Here is a 23,072-nt window from a genome sequence, read left to right as displayed (position 1 = left end):
CACCCGGAAGGATCCCATCTCCTCTGTGTAACAAAAGATGCCACTGACACTCTTTTCCGCAGGACGTTGCTGCTCTGGGTGATGTCCTAGGGGAGAAGGGAGCTTAGAGCTTCCAGGATTCAAGAGGAAAGCAGCTACCCTCGGGAGCCAGAGTCTCAGCCAGGGCCATCTGCAGAGCCAGACGTCTTCTACACAGCCTGAGACGATTCCAACCTATGTTAATAAATTGCAGCCTCACCCAGCGGGCATCCTCTCAGAGATGGAGATCTCAATGGGATGTGTAAGGAGCTGCCAGCCACTCACACAGTGATGCAGATTCATCACAGAGGGTGGCTGTCTCCCAGCCATCGCCCTGTGAGTTACATTTGGGTGGGTATGCAGAGCCAGGTGTTCTGGAAGGCAGAGCTCTTCTTGGGGTGAAGCTGGACTGGGTGGAGCCAGTGTCGGGGGACAACCAGACCCTACAGCCTTGGCGATACTGAGTGGGAGAGGTTTGCAGCAGGTGCCCCAAATCAAGTCTTTTTTTTAAAAAAATACAGTATTTAAATATTTGCTTATGCTTGTCTCAACCCTGGGAGATGGGGAAGGACACCGCTGTCTCTCCCTCTGATACAAGCCCTCCCTGTAGCTTATCTTGCCGGCCTGTGGGCTCCACAGCCCCAGGGAGCCCTGCTTCTGTCCGGAGCTCTTCATGCTCATCATTGCTCTGAATGTGGTTTTGTAATTTTGTTGGTCTCCTGATTAGACTGTGAGCTATTCTGAGGACAGATACAGGGACTTACGCTTTTTTTTTTTTTTTAAATAATAGCAATAAGAAGAAAATTAGTAACACCAAACAACACATACCACTTACTATGTACAAGGGGGTGTTCTAAGTGCACAACACATGTGGACTCACTTACTTTATATAATGTTATCATCGTTTCATGTTATCTTAAGTAAGCACACAGAGAGAAACTAACTTGCCCAAGATCACCTAACTAGCTGGTGGTGAAGCCGGAATTTTCAATCACAAAGTTTATTGCAGTGTCCTATGCAGAATAGGCATTCAATAAAAAGTATTTTTAATATGTGTGTGTGGCAATGGATGAATGCAGGAATGAACAAACAAACATTCCTAAACAACTAATTTTCACTTGCACTTGGAAAGAGCACGATCGATCCACTCATGAATTAAAAACAGGCTGTCTGTTGTCAGAGAAAATTCGTGGCAAGACAACTTGATAAATGCCATGACACCTGCAGGACTCAGCCACAGCTCTTGGCTCAGAACCTGTGCTAAGGTGCTAAGGTCCCAGGTCTGAGCCTTTACGTTGCTGTAAGGGCTTAGGAGGGCTTTGAGGCACCTCCAAGGCAGGGTAGAGTTGGACGGCGGTGTGGATGCACCTTGGGAAACATCACTCATTGGCCCTAAACGGCCTCTGAGTCTGGGCAGATTTAAACGGGCCGTTCCTGGTTCTTCCTCTGCACTGCATTTTTATCCATGGCAGCCCTTACAACTGCGTTTATTAGCCTGGCCCACTACCCCCTCCCCCTTTTCCTCCCCCCTCAGCCCGCTTCTCTTCCTTCTCCCCCTCTTCCTCCCCCCCGCCCCGCTTCTCTTCCTCCTCCCCCTCTTCCTTCTCCTTCTCTCCTCCTCCTTCCCCCTCCCTCTTCTCCTCTTCTTTCCCATCCTTTCCATCTTCCCCTGCATCCTTCTCTCCTCCTCCTCATCTTTATCAATCCTAACTCATTTCATACAAGGGGAGGGGGAGTGTGTGAAAAACTGAAACTGTAAGCATCTCTCAGGAAAAAATAATTGGTAATTTTCCATTTTTTCTGACTCCTTTAGAAAGTACTGATTTATCAAGCAATGGGTACCATGCACAAAGGGGATGGTGAACTGCATGACATACACTATACAGGCCGTCTCAGCATGTTCTGCCTGGCTATAGATGGCAGGGTGTGTGGGCATGGCCAGGGTTGGAGCTGTGCTGCCCAGACCTATGGTCCCAGCCACGTGTGGCCACCCAGCACCTGAGACGTAGCCAGGCCACACTGCACCATGAGTTAAAATATATCCCTGAGTGTGAGGACTTCATGGGAGAAGAATTGTAAACCATTTCATGAACAATTTTTATATGGATTCTATGCTTACATGACATTTGGGGTTTCTTAGGTTAAAGAAAAGACAAGACATTAAAATGATTTCCCCTGTCCCTTTCCTCATTTCCTGTGGCCACTAGAAGACGGACACTCCCTGTAGGGATTGTTTCTGCCCGGCTGTGCCACCTGGGGCTGCAGGCCTGGTCTGCCCGGCTGTGCCACCTGGTGTTCCAGGCCTGGTCTGCCCGGCTGTGCCACCTGGCGCTCCAGGCCTGGTCTGCCCGGCTGTGCCACCTGGGGCTCCAGGCCTGGTCTCTCCGGCTGTGCCACCTGGGGCTCCAGGCCTGGTCTCTCCGGCTGTGCCACCTGGGGCTCCAGGCCTGGTCTCTCCGGCTGTGCCACCTGGGGCTCCAGGCCTGGTCTGCCCGGCTGTGCCACCTGGGGCTCCAGGCCTGGTCTGCCCGGCTGTGCCACCTGGGGCTCCAGGCCTGGTCTCTCCGGCTGTGCCACCTGGGGCTCCAGGCCTGGTCTCTCCGGCTGTGCCACCTGGTGTTCCAGGCCTGGTCTGCCCAGCTGCGCCACCTGGGGCTCCCAGCCTGGCTTTGCTCTCTGGCTTCCCCACCATTTGCTACCTGGCCTTAGGCAGGCCTGGCCCAGCTCTGAGACTTAGTCCCTGTGAGAATGAAGATGACCCTTTGAGGGTCCTAAGCATGGAGAGGGCTGCGCAAAGCCACGAGTCAGCAGGTGGGAGATGAGCGCTCTGCAGATGCCCGCCTGCCCTGGGAGGAGCCGCCAGCTGGGGCCTGTGGCAGGAGGCAGGAAGAAGGAACTTTGCACAGGAAGCGTCCAACCCGAGTCTGCAGAAGAGAAACCAGGTGTGCTGTCTCCTGAGGACAGGGCAGAGACTGCAGGTGGCTGCTGGCGTGGAGTCCCTTCCCCGGGAGGTGTCAGACGTGGCGGCAAATGCCAGTCCCAGGGCTTTCCTTCTCTACTGTCTCTAACCGTGCAGCCTCTGCTGGGGTTTATCAAGTAACACATGTGATACGCTTAACTGTGCTCCTCCCGAATCTCCACGTGGATGTCCTAACCCTCACTGCCTCACAATGTGACTGCGTGTGGAGATGGTGCCTTTAAAGAGGCCATGATATTAAGATGAGGTCCCACTGGAGTACAGTGGCCCTGATCCAACATGATGGTATCCTTCTAAGCAGAGAATAGGACACAGACACACACAGAGGGACGGCCACTGGAGGATGCAGACAGAAGATGCTGTCTACAAGCAAGGAGAGGCTGCAAAGGAAACCAACCCTTGGCAGCTTGCTGTCGGATTTCCAGTCTTCTGGACTGTGACGGAAGAAATGTCGGTCATTTAAGCCATTCAGTCTGTGCCATTTTGTTATGGCAGCCCCAAGCACTCGTACAACATACAATGTAGACAATGTCTGCAAAGTCCCTGGCTCACAGGAGGCAGTAATACAGTGTTAGCACTGGTCTAGATAGAATGTGATGTGTGTGTGTGTGTGTGTGTGTGCATTTTTTTTTTTTTTTTTTTTTTTTTTTTTTTGAGATAGGGTCTCATTTGGTTGCCCAGGCTGGAGTGCAGTGGTGTGATCATGGCTCACTGTAGCCTCGACCTCTCCAGGTTCAGGTGATCCTCCCACCTCAGCCTGCCGAGTAGCTGGGACTGTAGGTGCACACCACCACACCCGACTAATTTTTTGATTTTTTTGTAGAGGGAGGGTCTCACTTTGTTGTCCAGGCTGGTCTCAAACTCCTGGGCTCAAGCAATCTGCCTGCTTCAGCCTCCCACACTGCTGGGATTCCAGGCGTGGGCCACCGCACCTGGCCTCGTTTGGTGTTTTGAACACGAGGTGAATCATCCGCAGGAGGCTCAGTGATCACCAGAAAACCCAGAGAGCAAAAGCCCAGAGGTCAACAGATCCACAGCATTCAGAGAAAGCCCAGGGAGAAAAGCCACGAGCAGCCTGGCTAGGCACAGGGCACTGTTCTGAACACTTCTGACCCTCCCAAAGGTAACTGCCCAGCCCCTTTCATTCACAGTGCCAAAAACGAGTGAATTCCTCAAAAAGGAGTGAATTCCTCCAGCAGCCAGTGAAGCCAAGTGTCTATGTCCTAAGGCCCAAGGACTGCCAGGCAGGCAAAGACCACCCGAGACAGGGTGTCCCTCTGTGGGTGAGCCTTGCCCCCTGCTCCCCTCCCGGCATTGAGGCACGTCCCTGGGTTCTCCAGGGCAGCTGGTACCCTTTCCTTCTTGGGTTCCTCCAAGCTCTGTAGTAAGACAGAGAACCAAATACAAAATGGGCAGAGTGATAAAAAGCTGGCAAATTAGTGAGGCGGAACTATTTGGAAACCAAATTTCCCTGCAACTTAAAAAAAACATAGGGAGTCAAAGGCAGAACAGGAGTTTCTTCGTTTCTGAGAAGCAGAGCTGTGCACTGAACCTGAGCCTGCCTGGAGGAAGTTACACTCCATCCACATGAGTGAATCACGCGTCAGGAGGGCAGGCTGCCCAATCCTCTGATGGGCGGAGTGTTTCTCCTTGAATCTGACGTCTGCTGTTCTGACCCTCGACTGGCCCAGGAAGGCGGCTCAACCACTGGTTACCAGGGACCTGTGCCCCACAAGATTGGACTAACACTGCAACTCCAGAAAAGTGTCTTTTTGTTCACCCATCAGAGAAATTCCACAGTTAACCTTTTAGTTAGTTTCGCTTCCTCTGACATCCTGCCGTGGCTTATTCGGGATGAGAGAGAAGCAAATTTCAAAGCCCTGAGTCACTGAGGGCAAAACTTGCAAAGGAGACTGGAAGCTCCTGCAGGCAACGGACGAGGCCTCCCCAGCAGCCAACGGCACCCAAAGCCTGCTCAGGAAACTGAGCTTTTATGTGAGAAAGAAGTTAGGAAGTAGGTATGATTCATTTACTCTTTCGAACATCTGTGAGCCAGTTATGTGCTGGGGATGCTCCAGGCTTAGAGATGGAGGCATCAGAGAGAGGAAAGTTCCCTCTTTGATGTCGGAGGGGAAGAAGTCAGATGATTAGCAAATCACTACCGTCTGTATCAGAGCACTCGGCTGCAGGCTCTGTGAGGGCAGAGGAAAGAGGCATCGGGTATGGGTGGGGAGGGGTGGAGAAGGTGGCAGCAGGGCGGGGAGGAGGCGGCCCTGAGCAGCCGGGGCTGGGCAGTGGGGCGGCTCCGTAGAGGCCGTGTGTGGGGTGGCCGGGCAGCCCCCGCTGCAGCTGTCCCTCCCGGCTGACAGATCAGTAACCAGCACCTGAAACTGACAGAAGCTTTCCTTGACTCTCTCCTAAAGGAGAAAAATGACTCCCAGAATCACAGACAGAAATCCACAGAGTGGTAGGCGACATGGCTGGAGCTCACATCACGTTTTCTTTTGTGGTTCAAGTTTAAACGCTCTACTAAGCTATGCAGCATCACAGGGCATGTTCTTGGGAGGGCACGAAATACTTCCCATCAAGTTTAAAGGAAAAAAAAGCTCTTCTTAAAACCACCTACAGGAACCATAGTTTTAAAATTTCCAAGTTTTGAGGTTTTTAAATGATCAGAACTTTAAACATGTGATTTCAGAAAACAAAAGCCTAAGTATGGACTTTGCTATGGCTCAACAATCTTACTCTGATAGCATTAAACAAATTAAAAACATATGTGGGTGTTTTACAGTGTCAAACAACAGGAAAGAAACTGTACGCCACAGAGAGGTTTTTTGAAACTGCAGTTGCAAATTAGTTATTCTAAGACTTAAAATACCACCAGTGTTAACAGCCTAGAGATCTCTGAGCAGAGCTGTTTTTTCCACTTTCACTTTTAGCTGAAACTTAATCCTCCTGGTGCAGATACTGTATCCAAGCCATGTTCTTAACAAATTAGTAACTTAATACATTTGTGGTCATTATTGCTAATTATAACACTGACTTTATCAGTAATACAGTTCGGGCTGACTAACATAATGAGTCAACTCCCCCATTCGACATTGACTAGAACCATTTACATATTTATACAGTCAGTCTTTCTAAATCCTTAGGTAAGAAACTAAATACTGTTTATCACTTTAATTAAGATAAAATACACACAGGAACAGTATATAGTCACCTATTCACCTTCCATGGATGATTTGAAAGCAAATCATGGAAAATTACTCCTGTGGCTGACACAGAAATTGAGTTAAAGTACACATCAGAAAAGGCCCCATTTCTTCCAAGTTTATTATTACTATTAAATAAAAATGCACTACAGACCACAGTGAAGAGGTCTGGAGACTGAAATTCAATTCCGTTCAATTCCGCGGACATTTCTAAAGCATTCCGGGTGTAAGTCGGGGATTCCCCTGACCCTAACCCTAGCCCATCTTCAGCAGCTGGACATTCTAGTGCACCACATCTGCCTCAAGTTGGAGCACACATAATTTTATGTTGGAATTAAAGTACCAACGAAATGGAATATTTTCCCTTGAGGGAAAATATATATGTTTAAAAAATAAAAAATGTTGAAAAATCAAAAGTATTTTTGCATCAGAGCAAAGGACTTTTATAATCTCTTCCCTCTCCGAGAACCTGCTGATACTTCTAGGACCAACCACACAGTGTGGACCAAGAGCAAGGGCCGCCCCATACAAATTAGGGTGGGTCCACAGTTCTGTGCACACTGGCAGGCTTATTCCTCACAATCTGAAATGATTCTCCAGTGCAGAGACAGGGGTAGGCCGAGAGACAGACAGCTTGGACCCCTGGGCATTTGTGGTCCTTGTCAACATCATTGGATCATCTGTCCTGAGCGTCTCAGTGGGAAAAGGGACCAGAACTCTGATTCAGGGCACTACAGGAGACCCAAAGGCAATGTAGAGAATCCAAATCGGACAGAGGAAGCCGATGCCTTCAAATAAGGCGGACAATGGCCGAATGCTGCACTAGAAATACAAAGAAGATGAATTCTTACTAGCCAGAAGGATTCCAATGATATTGAATTTGCAGTTTCCTGTTTGTTTAACTGTATTTTCCAAATGTTCCCTGATAAGGGTGAGGAAAGGGCTGTCGAGGAGCCGCCACTGGAAAGGCCAGTGACAGGCAGATTGAAGAAGGGCCCGAGCCAGAGGCTGAGGACCTTGGACTTTAGTCTGTGCTAAGGACTTCCTGGAAGTTCGAGAGGCAGGAGGGTGAATATGCAATCAATAGAGGAAAATCCTGGCAGCCAAAGTACAAGACACATGGGACCAGGAGGAACCTGGAACCTTGGCTCTAGAGCCTGGAGAGCTTTGAAAAATGCCCACGGCTGCACTGGGATCTGAGGAGGGCAGAGACCCTGGCAGGTCTGAAAGTCTCTGGGAGATTCCAATACACATTCAGGCCAGAGCATGACCCCAAAGCAAGGACAACTGGTGAGGAACCAAGTAGCCACACGCAGGAGAAAGGAGAGTATCGATTTACGAGAGGTCCAAAGAAACAGCTCAAGTACTTCCCGTCCTTTCTCCAGACCTCTGGGATTCAGTGTGAGTTCTTCCAGAACCAGACCAGAGTGAAAAGTCAGAGGCAAACTCCATGGGGGTGAGAAGGAAGGAGTGGGACCTTAGTAGATGGAATTAGGTTTTTGAGCTAAAAGAAAATCTGATGTGTTTCACCGTTCATGAATCGGTGTGCATTGTCATGCTCTTTCAAGCCAGTAGCTAATTAGAGAGAATGCAGTTTGGAAATACCTTTATCGAAAAAATAAAAATGTTAAAAAAATTCAAAAGTATTTTTGCATGAGAGCAAAGGAATTTACAATCTCTTTCCTCTCTGAGAGCCTCTTGATAACTCCAAGGACCAATCACAGAACGTGGACCAAGAGGAAGGACTGCTTCGTCTTCCTCTCCTCCTCGTTTCCCTCTTTCTCTTTCTCCTTCTCTTTTTTCCTTTCTTTCTTCTTCCTAACTCCTTCCCTTCCTTCATTCCTTTATTTCTTTGCAAGGTCAGGACCCTACCTATTGCCATGCAATCTTCCTGAATAAATTAATAATAATTAATCGTAGTAACAAGGGCCAGGCTTCCACCCAGCTGTCAGAGAAGAGTATGGCAGCAAGAGCCTAAGCCCGCAGCCTCTGACACACCAAGGGATTTGTGTTTAATAAGAAAACGAAATGCGCGTTTGTAGGATCAGCTCCTGTCTTACCGTACTGGCCTTCTCGGTGTTTAATTCTCGTTTGCCTGCGTGGTTTCCCATCCTGAATGGATCAGCTCTTCAGAGGCTTCAGAGGCTAAAAGAGAAAGGGAAAGAAAGTGTTAGCCTTAAGTCTAGCGCTCTTAGAGTTTTCGATGTTGTTTTTCCATCAGAAAGACACTCCTGTGATATATATATATATATATATAATGCCCATTTTTGAGAAGAGGAAACCAAGGCCCTGAAAACAGAAGAGACACGTCCAAGTCATCTTATTAACAAATGCTATCTTTCGATCCCATGCAAAGAGCTAGAAAACAGAACCCCACCAACATCCAAATTCTGTTCAGTAACACACTTCAACCCGTCTCAAGAAATCCTGCAGATCTGTGTATATGTACAGAAATATCTGTCTATTCATCCATCATCCATCTATCCATCCATACATATGTGTACACACAGAGAATTGCATCCCACACTCAGGTGTATTGTAATGAGATGAGCTGAGATGTCAGAAAGGTGCTGACATTCTTCTAAAACGAAAAGGTAGTAAGAAGCTATTCATGCTCACTGCTTTAAAGAAACCACGTGAGCACAGAAAGAGCCAACGTCAGACCAAGGACAGTTTAACCGACAAGCGTCCAAAGAATCTGCAGAATTTGTAGGGAAGATAAAGTTGGATTTAAAAAGCATGTTACTCCTCATTTTTATTTTCTAACCCAAACTTTAGCAAGACATTTATGATTTTTCCCCAAGATATGCAAAGAATGGAAGAATTGAGCCACACCCATTCCAAGCAAATTGTTCCTTCCAGCCTTCCTGAGGGACGTAGCCTGGCCTTGGGGTCCCTCAGCTGAGGGCCACTAGAACCATCAGCCCAGACCTGGCTGCAGGTGATCAGAGTCTTTAAGGACAACGACGTGTTTTCCATGATGGATGTATTCTTTTGCAAAAAGGTGTGAGTACCCATTCTCCTGCAGAAAACCAGGAACAGCTTTCCTTGAGAGGGAACAAGATGAACCATCTTCTGAACGTGGGGAGAGGGGACTCTCCAAAATAATAGAGACGCCCGAACACAATGCAAATTGTGTTCCTCAAAAGTCTCTCCTTAGAAAAGAGAATTGCCCGACAGCCAAGCTTTTCCATGTCCCGCGTTACTGGGTCCCTTTTTGGTGGCTCAGGAGGACTGGTTGAGGACACTTTTCTGCAGGCGGGCAACCCCATCACCCCACAGCCGCTGGAAGGATTGCGGAGAAGAGAAGCAAACGCCTACAGCACAGTCGCCATCCCGGAGTCCGCCTCCCTCACTGTGTGGGAGACGACTAGCAGCCGACGGCAGAGGGAAAACCCCACCCACCTTCATGATGTGTGATGGAAACTGGGGCCCGCCATAAGACTGCCAGTGAGGCACTCACGCAGGGAGATTTAAAACGTGTACTTGAAGCAACTTAGGTCAAAGTGCCCACAAATGATGCTCTGGGAAATCAAAGATGCGGTTGTAGTGATGATATGAACACAACCCACCTGCAAGAATCAGGTGCATTCCCCATGCTTCGTGGCATGAGAGTGAAAAAAATAAGTTTGATACGTATGATTTTAAAAACGCAAGGCTACCTTTGCGGAGGATTTCGGTGTCCAGTGCGATTCTACCTTCCCAATTTATTTCAATTGGACAACCAAAAAAACCTTGAAGGGGCAATCTTCTCATTGGGAAATGAGGGCTTGTTGCAGGTGTGGTGCCTTACTGGGTAAGAGTGGGTTAACCAAGGGAAAGGCCAAATTCACCGTGTTCTTGTTTTAAGAAAGAATGGGTGTGTTCCTCGTGAGATGTTACTTTGACCCCTGGGTACACAGGGGCTGTCATTCCCGCTCTAATTCTGGCTCTCTAATTCCATGTGGTGCTGTTTTAACTAAATATTAAGAGCTTGCAGGATGGACACACGTTACAGAATAAAAACACGTCAAATATCTCTCAATCCATCTTTCTGTTTAAGAAATGAGAAGTGGTCTATTCAAGCGAAACACAGGCAAAAATAGGTAACTGCCCTTAGTTAAGGCTGACAACTTGGACCTTCAGGAGCATTTTGCCTGTCCAGACATAAAGAACCTCCTGTCACCGGCTGTGTTCTCCAAGTGCCTGTTCCTGGCCCAGGCATCATCTCACCTCTGCCTCCTCAGAGCCCTCGCCTGCCCAGTCCCCTTCCTGTTCCCTGGCTCCATCCACCTGTCACCCTTCTCCTCCCATCTCCTCACGCTGGGACTAGGCAAACCCACATGCAACACTCACTCCTTCCAGAAAACAGAGCTCCAAGGACTTGTCCCAAATCAGAATAACGTGGGACATGTAAATCTTTTGGGACTTGCTGGTAGACAGAGAGAGCTATTTTGGGGCCAAGGGCTCTTGAAACGCAGCTGAAATCTGCTCACAAGGTGCTGAACCGCTCCTCGGAGAGGGGCTGTGTTTCTTCCAAGCCAGTTTGCTCTGATCAAATGTTATCACGCTTCATAGCACAGCTCTAGGTTACGCTTGGGATGACTGATCTTAATCATGATTTAGAAAACTCAAGAATACTGGACACAGAATCGGTGAAAATAACTCAAGTCCAGATCAGACTTCTGAATATACCTCGTTGGATTTGACTACACAAGCCTACTTACTTGCATTTGACTGGCCTCTCAGATTAATATAAAGAATATTTATATGGATCACTGAGGGTTGGTTAATTCTAGCCTTAAATGCAAAATTTATAGACTAGCAGGAAAAGAAGAGGAACAAAATGACAACTCCATGTGTGGGAACCCCCATCAGAGCTCTTAATGGAAATGGCCCCGAGCACTGGTAAGTGAGATGTGTCTCACAGCATTACGGTGGGAACGACAGAGCATCTGGCTGATAATCATGAGTGACTGGCAGTCTGCCTTATTAGCTTCTGACCCTGCCCCAGTCTGCCTTTTAGAGAAGAGCTCAAGAAGGATGAAGCTCTCACTATCACAGGGCTAAGAGCTCAGCCCGGCAGCTGGTCTCTGTAATGTGCTGAAAAGATCCACCTGCACACAAAAGCAGCTGCAATGCTTGCAGGAGATCTTTTTTATTTCGTTTTTTGCAATTAATCAAATTGAGAGAGCCAGAGAAAAATTGGGTAAACATGTGAAATGCTGCAAGGAAAGCCAGCTGACTCTGAAGCATCTCTGGGGTAATTAAAGAAGGCTTTGTAAACTCACAGAAAAGGAAAGAGAGAGAGAAAGAACTGAGCGAGAGCTGTGGGAGGGACAGACTTTCAGATTCCATCAGGACCGCTGAGACTTCTGGACTGGTATTCAGTTCTAGATCCGATTTCCAGCCACTGGGATTACTGGACATTTTGATAATGTCTGTGTGATTATCAACACTTAGTGTTACCTTGACGGTTAACATTGGGCACAGGCCAAGTTAGTCATCCAGATTTACTAGGAAGCAGTCCACTGTTGTTAACTGTTAGGCTCTCATTTTTAATAATGTACATCTAAAGCAGCTTAGGCTACATGTCACCTTGGTGGAGCCATAGGATAATTCAGCATAGATAAAACTCATTAGCCTATCTGTGCAGGGAAATAGCTCCCAGCTGAAATGCTGGGGAGCAAACACCTTGTTCCTAGGTATTTTACTGATTTCATTCTCTAGGTAGTTCTGACTTTCTACAGTGAAAATCAGGCAGGTGAGCCCTAGGTCTCACTCCAGGTTCCATCTGGGTGACGCAGAACAAGACTCCACTTTTCTGAGCCTCAGTTTCCCATAAAGTAGAGGTAATAAAACTTGCCTTTCTGCACTGGGGTGAGAATGAAGCCCATGTGGGCTGCAGGGCCGGGCGGGGCTAGGGTTAGGGTTGGGGTGTGCTGCAGGGGTTTCCTGCTTTCTGCCTTCCTCTTCCTCTACCAGGTCCAGAGTTCCCTGGGTGGGTGGTGAGCAGCTGTGGAAACATCGCTACCTATTTACTATTACACATGCTCAGAGACCTCTAGATGGCTTCCCACATCTAGATGCATCCACTCCACACCCGACAAGGTCAAGGGAAGAAAAAGGGCTAAAAATACCAGCTCCCTGAGAAGCCCAGAAGTTACATCCTACAATTGCCCATCAACAAAGCTCTTGATCCCACACACACAGCTAAGGCACAGGGGAAATGCAGCTGCTGCTGCTTGAAGATCACACAAAGTGCCCGGGGTGTGGAGGAGAGGAAAGAGGGAAAAAAGTGAAGAGGACATTCATGAGAAACCATGCCCCAAATGCCAGAGAAGTATTCCAATATTAAAATGTGAAACTGGCTGTTTTTGAAATAATTTCTAGTGCAATTTTACAAACAATGGGATTATTGTGAAATCCCTTGTTGAAATAATGCATCGTGAGATAGAGAGGACCTCAATGCCAGTCTTCCTAGATAGTTGGCACTTGTTTACCCAAATCATCTTACTCCCACTCCCAAACCTGCGAAAATGTAAGGAGCGAACATCGTCCCTGTTGAGGGTTTAGTTGACAAGCATGTCAGGTGCCATAATGCAAGGTCAAATTTATGATGGCGTGGAATTCATATGCTCTCTGCACTCCATTGGTGTTTAGGCCTATTAGCAAAACATTTGTATCGTGTAGAGCTGCAGGTATACCCCTCAACTGTGTGCTAAGTATTGATGGAGATACCATGTGGAATTCAGATAGAGAGAGGTGCAGATCCAGTATCCCAGGAATGGGAAAACCTGAATAAACCACTGGACCTGTGGAAATTCCAAAGGGTTGTCATGCCCCTTTGTAGAGACGCTAAAGGCCAGGCAGGGGCAGCAGCAGAAGCCTGTGGGCTGCAGGAAGGAGACCCCCACGGGAGAGCCCTGGGGTCGTGTGAGCCCTGGGCAGGTCCACTCGGTCTTGTGAGGCCTCTGCCTCCTTGCCAGCACCCAGGGCGGGATTCGCCAGGGCCGCTGCCCACATGCCAAGGCCTGGTGACCCCCGCAGCCGTTGGTTGGTAACTGCTGCCCACATGCCAAGGCCTGGTGACCCCCGCAGCCGTTGGTTGGTAACTGCTTGGGAGACCACGCCCTGGCTTGGCAGGCTCAGGAAGAGCTGTAGACACCGCCCACCCTCCCTGCAGAGAGAAAACAAGCCCCTCACCCCTACAACATGGGCAGTGACAGCCTCAAGTCAGAGGGCGGAGAATACAACCCTCCTTCTTCGACATTTGAAAAGAAATCCTGGAGAACAGATTTCAAAGAACAAGCAACTTATATATAAAATCAAACCAAAGATACCTAAAAGAAAAAAATGAAACCAAGTGACGGGACTTCTCTTCTTTCACTATCCTTGTCTCTGTTCTCTCTCCCCCCACGTCCCTCCATTCCTCTTCCTCTCGTTCTATCAGGACCCAAGCACTGAAGCCTGTGTTCCGTAGACAATCGTTTTTATCTCTCAGACCAAAAGTATTGTTGTAACACTCTGTCTTCGGAGCATAGTACACAGATACCAACATCACCGAAAACCAATAAAATGAACACCATGCACGTGGGCGCACACAGACACACACACGTGCGCGCGCGGCAAAAAGAAACGGCCGATTCAGAGCCAAGGACAAGGCGTGGGAAGAAGACGCACTTGGCTTTGCCCAGGCGGGTGGCGGCAAAGCTCTGAGATGCGTGCACTGCACACTCCTTCCGTCATCCTGTTCCACCTTCCACACACACCTGCGGGAGGTCGGACATGTCCTGATGGCGTGCTCATCACTGTGACAAGCTGAACATGAGAAGGATGCCGCTGATACTGGGTGCGCCGGCTTTCCCAGCCCTCACGCATGGGTGCAGACCCCATAAAGGGGAGGGAGACGCGGGAAGTTCTTCCAACATCAGTGCAAAGGGGAAGCTGAGGTTTTTGTATTGGGAGGAGGGTCAGACCCCTCTCTTCCTCATCTCCCTCCCTCTCCCCCTTCTCTGTTTCCAGCTCACTGTGGACTCTGTCCCACCCACAAGCTTGAGGCTGCTGCCATCTGGGAGGCTCTGGGAGAGAGACGGGCCGGCCAGGACAGGGGCCCACTTTCTGCAGGGGAGGCGTGTGCCTGGAGAATGCCTAGGAGCAGGTGGGTGGCCGTGAACCCGGACCCTGCAGGTCGAGAAACGCTTCCCAGGATAATATGTGGTGGATCACGTCCACCTAAAAGGTATGTCCAAGTCCGAACTCCAGGACCTGTGAAGGTGGCCTGGTTGGATGGAAGGTTTGTAGATGTCCTCAAGTTACGATGAGGTCATCCTGGATTACAGTGAGCTCTAAATGCAATGACCGATGTTCTCACAAGAGAAAGGTGAGGGATCTTTTCTTTCTTTTTTTTTTTGAGATGGAGTTGTGCTCTTGTTGCCCAGGCTGGAGTGCAATGGCGTGACCTTGGCTCACTGCCACCTCCACCTCCACCTCCCGGGTTCAAGCAATTCTCCTGCCTCAGCCTCCAGAATAGCTGGGATTACAGGTGCCCGCAACCACACCGGGCTAATTTTTTTTGTATTTTTAGCAGAGATGGGGTTTCACCATGTTGGCCAGGCTGGTCTTGAACTCCTGACCTCAGGTAATCCTCCCACCTCAGCCTCCCAAAATGCTGCAATTAGAGGCATGAAGCACTGTGCCTGACCAAGGAGAGGGAATTTTGGACATAGATACACAGCATTTCATACAAGGAGAGACACCACGCACGATGGAGGCAGAGATTTGGAATGACATGGCTACAAGGCCAAGGATTGCCAGGGATTGCCGCAGCCACCAGAAGCTGAAAGAGGCGAAGACAGAGCCTCCTGCAGAGCTCCCGCTCTGCCAACGCCTTGACCTTGCACTTCTGGCCTCCAGGATGGTGGGGGGCTGCTTCTGCTGTTTCAGGATGCCTGCCTGTGGTGCCGCCTCGCAGCAGCCCTAGGGGGTAACATGCAGGGAAGTGGGAAGTAAGTGGAGACTTGCAGAATGCAGAGGTGCAGGTGAAGGTGCTGAGGAGGGAAAGTGTTCCGGGCAGAGGGCATGGCGTGCAAAGGCCCTGTCGCACAGACGCCGTGAGTGGAGCTTGAGTTGTGGCATGAAGTGACCCATAGAACAGAATCTGCCAACGCACGGGTGCACTCATGGGAGGTGGGGGACCCGACTTACACCACAGGACACAGACACTGCTCTTTGCCCATGCTGAACAGTGAGTTGATTCTGCCGATGAGCAAGTGTTCCAGAGGGTTGGGGCCCTAGAGGAACAACAACCCGCAAGCCTGGAAATCTCTGCAAAGGACAGTGTCAAAACTCATCTGAGGCATCCATGTCTGTCCTAGAGCAAGCTTCCCTGAGACACTGGGGGACCTAGGCTCCTGGCAGTTTTCAGGAGGCAGCCCTGGGCTAGGGGCCTCCACAGGACTTGCAAGCAAAGCAAGTTCCAAAAACCCCAATCTGCATTCCCCCGTGTGAGAAGTGCCTGATAAGAAAGTAGCTTCTCTATTTCCTGGGATGGGATTTTGCTCTGGGGTATCCGATAATATTATTTGTAAACTAGTCATCACCATCCTTCATTTTCTTCTGGCTTAGCAGATTCAAGGAGATTTATGGCACTGACTATCACTGCCTTAAAGTTATCAAAAATCATTTTAAAAGAAACGATGGAATTACAGAAAAGTGGAGTTTACTGGAAAGCTGATTGTGGTCCCTTGAAGTTACTGCTTACAGAATCAGTTGACTTTGCAGAGAAGAGAAAGCCATTATCAGAATCAAGCAGCAAATTACTGGCTCCGGAGTTCCCAGCTTGCCACCATATCACCTGTCTAAACCAAACAAAGCATTTTGTGGGAAGAAAAGGCAGATCAAAGAATAGCTCATCCATGTGTCAGTTAGATTAGCATTTGCAATTTCCTGTGAATGTATCCACATGTTTATGACAGGCATGGTGTTCAGCTTTAGCAGCATGATGGCGAGTTACGAAATTCTGTGTAAAAATAGCGAGGTCATGAGGAAACCGCTCCTCCCGTGTAAGTCCTGACAAGCCACGCCAACACCGTCACGCTGGGACTGGCCTTTGGATGGCACGGGGAGGGCAGAGTCATGCAGGCACATGTGACACGCCCTTGCTCTGCGGCCGGTGGGATCCCTGGTAGTTTCGCAGTCACGTGGGGCTTAGTCATAGGAACACAGGTCAGGTCCTGCTGAGCCCCCTTTCCCAGTGTGTGATGGCAAGCCGCCCAACCCAGGGGCCAGCAGCTGGGATGGGGCGAGCTGTGGGCCACAGGGAGGAAGTGGGGAAGGCCTGGGGGCAGACATGCCTGGGCGAGGGCCTTCCTATTCCTCCTCTCCCTGCCTGCTCTGAGGACGTGGGCTCTGTCCTCCTTATCTGTAAAGCCCCGATGGTGGATGCGGCTTCCTGGAGCTGCCGTGGAAACCACTGGTTCATATTTTACAGGTCGCTGGGTTACAAACTGTCAAGTCAGAGGAACACTACATGCCGGTACCAGCTGATCCTCCGTAGCCACCTGTATGTCCCTCCTGAGCTGTGGCAGGGAGTGACGCTTTGCTGATACCACCATCTTGAGGGTCAACATGACCCCAGGCCCTGGTCTTGGTAACTAGAGGAACCCACACCGACTTCAGGCATTACAGCCAGGCTGGTGTTAACAGAACGGGACAATGTTTGAATTCACCTGCAGAGGAACTCACACATTCCTTGCCACCAGGCACAATGGCTCTTGATAGTCTGTGTGTAGGGAACAAATGTGTTGGCCCCAGGCTCAGGCCATGCGTACACATAAGAGCTGTCGTTTGGGTCTTGGCTAAAATAAACCGAATCTTCCTGAAAACCCAGATTCCCATCACGAGTCCATGATAGGAAAGATGTTCGGCTCTGCTGCTATCATGGGGAAGTAGAGTGGTTGATCTGAAATCTCCAGATTCTATCAAGGAGAAGAATGCTATGCTGTGGCCACAGACCCCACCACAGTCTCACAGAAAACCTGGCTCAGAGCCCATCTTCTGATCAGTGCCACACCTTCACATGGTGTGCAGCATTTTAACTGGGTGACTGCCTGTCAGAACCTTCTGGAATTTTCCAGAGCCTCCAGATTCTAATAAGAAAGTATGCAAAGTGTGGTCATTAATCTCACCATGGTCCTGCAAAAGAACTGGCTCTGAGCTGATCTCCTAAGGGGCCCCACGTCTTCACATAGGTGTGTGGTTATTTTACTGGGCAACTGCCTTTCAGAACCTTCTGGATTTTCCAGAGCCTCCAGGTTCTAATCAAGGAAAAGAATGCAATATGTGGTCATTAACCTCACCATGGTCTCACAAAAGAACTGGCTGTGAGCTGATCTCCTGAGGGGCCCCATGTCTTCACATGGGTGTGCAGTATTTTACTGGGTGAGTCCTTAACTTTGCAAGACACATTAGAAAGACAAAGGATGATAGCAATTTACAATTATATTTAAAGAAAAGGAGGGCGGAAGACACAGCATGAGACACAATGATACATTGAACAGAACTAGATTTGGGCTCAGGAAAGCTTGGGTAGCAGCCCAGCATCGATGGGGTGCTTACTATGGGCTAGGTTCTCATGGAACAGGTCAGAAGTGTAGTTCCTTAGTCCTGTCTACTGTACAAGGAGGCAAGTGCTATTATTATGCTCCCCACTTTACGGATGTTGAAACTCATGAGCTTTAGAAAGACTGAGTAATGCGTGACCAGCCTGGCCAACACAGCGAAACCCCATCTCTACTAAAAATACAAAACTTATCCGGGTGCGGTGGTGCGTGCCTGTAATCCCAGCTACTCAGGAGGCTGAGGCAGGAAAATCTCTTGAACACAGGAGGCAGAGGTTGCAGTGAGTTGAGATCGTGCCACTGCACTCCAGCCTGGAAGACAGAGTGAGACTCTGTCTCAAAAAAAAAAGAAAACCCAAGTAACACACAAGTCCATACAGCAGGGTCTGACACCAGCATCAACAGGTCGGAGCTGCGCTGTGCTCCTGGCTGCTACATGGTTTGTGACTTCACCAACCTGACGACCTGGTCTTTGGTTTCTTGATGCTTGAAGTCCTGGATTTCTTATGAAAAAGACCTCCATCAACAGGCTAAAGGGTGCTTTCTCCTTCGTGTCACATGTATGCTCTGAAGACTCAAAATATATTAATAACTCCATAACTCATTTCCTTCTACATGAAAACTATCACAGAGCAACAATAAATTATGAAGTGCTATAGGAATTTGTCATTAAGTATCTTTTAAAACTCTGTTATTAAAAATGGCATTTAAATGAATGATTCAATAATAAACACCTAGCATGCACAGTATATGTTACGAACATAAGACTGCCACTGAGCTTGCATTTTGAACTTGAACTTTTCAAGTGTTTTCTGCATGACGCTAACTTTCTACATGATATTTTTGGGCCTAAAAAGACCAGTATCCTTTCAAAAGGTGATGATTTATTATTCCTAGGTAGAGGCCTTTTAATTTTATGCTTACATCAAAATCAGGATTATCCAGGAAGGCTTTTCACAAGGGGTAAAGAACAGGGTTTGAAAGATGCAAACACATTGGCAGAACATATTCACAGTTTCATGGCTTGCCTGATAGATAGTGACGGTCCTGAAATTATAATAAAGTGTCTGAACTATTGATACTTCTCCAGAATTCCAGTATCTACGGATGGGTAATTTCCTAGTTGGCCCTGATCTCAGATTTTGAATGAGGTAGGTAACATCCTGAGACTGCACAGAACCTCTGAACAGCGGACTGGAGTGGGATGGGGGTCAGTGGGTTGAGGTGGGATGTGGGAGTGGGTTGGGGTGGGATGGGGAACAGTGTGATGGGGGAGAGTGGGTTGGGGGAGAGTGGGTTGGGGTGGGATGGGGGACAGTGGGTTTAGGAGCCGGATGCCTGTGTCCTACCCTGTCCCTCCCTTAGGGTGGGTTGGCCTCAGCCAGACTGCTTGGTCTCTCTGAGCTCCACCCACCACCCTTAAAACATGGGCTGGATTCTGGGGGCTTTGCACCCCTCAGTTGGCACAGGACAGGCCTGTTCAGGTTTTAGCACAGTCGACCATGATCTGTGAGCTGCTGGCCTGGATTCTTTCCACTGGAGGCCAAGTCCAAGACCAGATGCAGGAAATCTCCTGTGTGAGAGTCGGCCCTGTGCGCGGCAGCAGGGTTCATAGACAGAGACAGGGCAGAAAGCTGGATTCCAACACACAGGCTACCCCCCACACCCACACACACACTCCACAGACACCACACACACACCACACACACCACACACTCCACAGACATAACACCCACACACCCCCCCACACACACGCACACACTCCAGATGCCACATACACACCACCACATCACACACCTCCCCCCACACTACACACACACCACACACCCACCCACCCACACACCCACCACACCCACCCATACACCCTCCACACTCCATATACCACACTCCACTCCACACCCCCACCACACTATGCATACCACACCACACTCCACACCCACACACACTCTCCACACCCACACTCCAGACCACCACACACTGCTCTAGACCCACACACATGCTCCGACCCACACACACACCTCCCACCACCACCCCACTCACCTCCACACCCACACTTCCACCCATACCCACACACCCCACACACTCACACCCTCCCCATCCTCCCACCCCCCCCACTATACACACCCACCACATACACCACCACACACACTCACACACTCCAGATGCCACATACACACACCACACATTACACGCCCTCCCCACACACACTATACTCACACCACCCACACCCTCCACCACCACCACACCACTCACCCTCCCCCACCCCCACCATTCCACCCCCCCCAACACTACATGCACACCACACACTCCACAACACCACAGCACTTCACACACACCCACCAGTCACAACCAGCACACACCCATGTGCACACACACTACCACACATGGTGCTCCTTCCTGCTGTCCCAGGGTGCTGGAAGGACAGACTCCCCCACCCTTGGCTGCGGTAGCCGGACACTGCCCAGCAGACACACTTTCCCTTGCACCCTCGCGAGGGCAGCTGACAGGGGAAAGTGAAGGCCACAGTTGGTCCCACAGGTCCCTGAGCTGGAGCTGGGGCAGCCATGGCTTGGAGCTGGGTGGTGGAGGTGTCACTTGCCCAACCCAGAACAGGCAGGGGCTCGGGGACCTGGAAGCCTCAGGAGAGGGCCTGAGGTGTCCTGGAAGCCACCAGGACCCTGTGAGGTGCTGAGAAGAGCCACTGTGTCACTGCCCGGGCGTTCTGCTTCCCCGTCCCCACGTATACTGCATCACCACCCTCGCCACAGGACAGCAAGCCCAGCCGGGTCTCTGTCTTATCACCATGGTGTCCCCAGGACCTGGCGCAGTCCACAGCACATGGCAGGCACATGGTACATGGCAGGTACATGGCACACAGTAGGCACACAACACCCAGCAGGCACACAGCACACAGTAGGCACACAGTAGCACACAGCAAGTGCTTGACAAACGCCTGTCAAGTGGATGAGAGAACAGCAAGGGAAGTGCTGGCTCTTCCCTCTTACCCCAAGCCGCGCCCACACAGCTCAGCACCCTCCATGTGCGTCTGGAGAGACCACCTGGTGAGCCCCAGGGAGCTGAGCGTAGGAGCCAGGAAAGAAGGCTTCTCCCAGAGAACCGAAGCCTTGATTCTGGAGGAATAAGGGACACCCCAAGGGAAGTGTGGGTGAGCCACCTGAGGAAATGGGGCTTGGCACCAAAGCTGGGGTGCTGGGGACGAAGGGGCGCGGAGAAAGTCGCGGTGGCCATGGCTGTGGGCCCAGCTGCCTTCCCTGAGCTCCAGGCTGAAGATTCAGAGGCGAGGCCCCCAGGAGACAGAGGGCCCTGGGGTGGGCATGGGAGAGGCCTGGGCGCAGTGGGAGCAGCCGCAGTGGCCCAGGCCACCCCAGGTGACCCTCCTCCAGGGCAGATCCCCAGTGTCTCCAGACAGAGCAGGACCTGCAATCCAGGAAGAGCACAGCTGTGCTCAGCCCACGAAGCACGAATCCCACCTTGTCTCGGGTGAGGTATGCTAAAGGGTTCGCGCTCGCTTGGTGCAAGCATTCTTCTGTGAATCCATTACGGGTCTCAAAGTCCTCATGCAGGGAACACACGCTCCTGTAGGCTTCCTCCCAACCCTGGTAAAAACAGAAACCTCTAAAATCAGGTCAGCCCCCACAGCATCTGGTGCAGCTGTGACCGTCACGGCCAGGTGACCTCAGACATGCTGCACACACCTGGGAGGCCGCAGAGCGGCAGCTGTGAAGTGGGGCTGTGATGCCCAGAGGCACTCAGGCATTCAGACCTGCACTGACCCAGGACAAGGACCTCAGCGTGGGCTGTTTTTCTTCCTTTCAGGAAGCCCCCAGGCACTGATTTGGGCCCAGCTAGGCCTGCTTGAAGGAATGAATGAATGATGAACGAATGAATGCTCTCTGCCTGGCTTCTGCCAGTTTTTATATCTGGCTTTCTCTGGGCCTCCAGACTGTTTTACAAAACACATTGTTAGTTACAAGGTCTATCACACCAACAGCAGAAAATTCCAGAGACAGTGGCGAGAAAAGTTCACCCAAGAAAAGGATGGGGAAATATTGGGATCTGGAAAACCACGTTACTGACCTTCGGAGCTGTCCTCTGAGCACAGGTGTCATAGTAATTAAGCGTCATTCCATCGAAAGAGGTCAGGAATAAACCTCTGTGGGTGGAATCAGGGTAAATTTTTCAAATTCCTCTTCTACACATGTTGTAAAAACAAACGAAGTTGAATCTACAAGATTTAGGACTCCGTGAGGATCAAGTCATACAAAAATACCGCTGGGACCTCTTCTATCTTCTTGAGCAAATCTAGTTGTTTTGTTTGTTTTTGAAATTGTGTGAAATGTAATCCATGTTTTAATGTACCTCCCATTAAAACTGAAGGTGGGCACAGTGGCTCACGCCTGTAATCGCAGCACTTTGGGAGACCAAGTGGGAGTAACCCAGGTGTTTGAGACAAGCTGGGGCAACATGGAGAGACCTTGTCTCCACAAAAAATAAAATTAAAAAAATTAGCCTGGTGTGGCAGTGTGTACCTGTCTGTGGCCCCAGGTACTTGGGGAGATTGAGGTGGGAGGTCGTTTGAGCCCCAGAGATTGAGGGGTCAGCGAGCCATGATCATACCACTGTACTCCAGACTGGGTAACAGAGGGAGACTCTTTCTCAAAAAAAAAAAAAAAGAAGAAGACTTTACTTTAAGTTCCTATACTACGGTTTATTTTGGTGTTGCTTATCTAGCTGTCTTAGTATTAGCACTCTTTCCTATGAGGCTTTAACCCTGACATTTCACATACATTTAAACATGCATGTTTAGGAAGGCTGTTGCCAGGCCTCAGCTCTTCTGAGTTCTCCTACCCCGCATACACCAATTTTCAATCACTAGTCTGAAATGAATAAGGCGAGCTTTTAATATCTTGCTTAAATCCTCCTCTCTTCAAATATGTCTTGACATATGAAAATAATGACAGAATAAAAGAATCATCATCTCCCTTGTAAAATCACAACACCTTTCATATGGCAATCTAAAATGATATATTGAGGCTGTCCACAGACGCGCTATGCCTGTTTCTGAAATACAATGGATCCTCTTTGTGTTTCTGGAAAGACAACTGTAGCCGGTGTTCGCACTTCATCTATCTCGCTCTCAAGCTATCCCAAGGTTGTTACATTTTCAGATAGCCGAAAGAACCAGAATAAAAACAACCAGACCACACTGCCGGCCACAAACCCACGTAAGTAAGAGAAACCTGG

General features: G+C 49.6%; 1 long non-coding RNA gene across 3 annotated transcripts in view; it reads right to left on the bottom strand.

The window, feature by feature from the left end:
- Positions 1–22,486, bottom strand: part of LOC115895741 — a 30,274-nt gene extending 7,788 nt beyond the window's left edge. For all 3 annotated transcript variants that reach the window (XR_004055869.1, XR_004055870.1, XR_004055871.1), the window contains exons 1-2: positions 21,906–22,486; positions 8,268–8,352 (exon numbers count right to left, since the gene is read on the bottom strand). This is a non-coding gene — a long non-coding RNA (uncharacterized LOC115895741). The remainder of the gene's footprint in view (positions 1–8,267; positions 8,353–21,905) is intronic.
- Positions 22,487–23,072: the final 586 nt, after the last annotated feature.

The sequence above is a fragment of the Rhinopithecus roxellana genome, unplaced genomic scaffold (assembly GCF_007565055.1).
Source record: "Rhinopithecus roxellana isolate Shanxi Qingling unplaced genomic scaffold, ASM756505v1 contig210, whole genome shotgun sequence".
Lineage (NCBI taxonomy): Eukaryota > Metazoa > Chordata > Mammalia > Primates > Cercopithecidae > Rhinopithecus > Rhinopithecus roxellana.
This window is presented reverse-complemented; position numbering and strand designations above follow the sequence as displayed.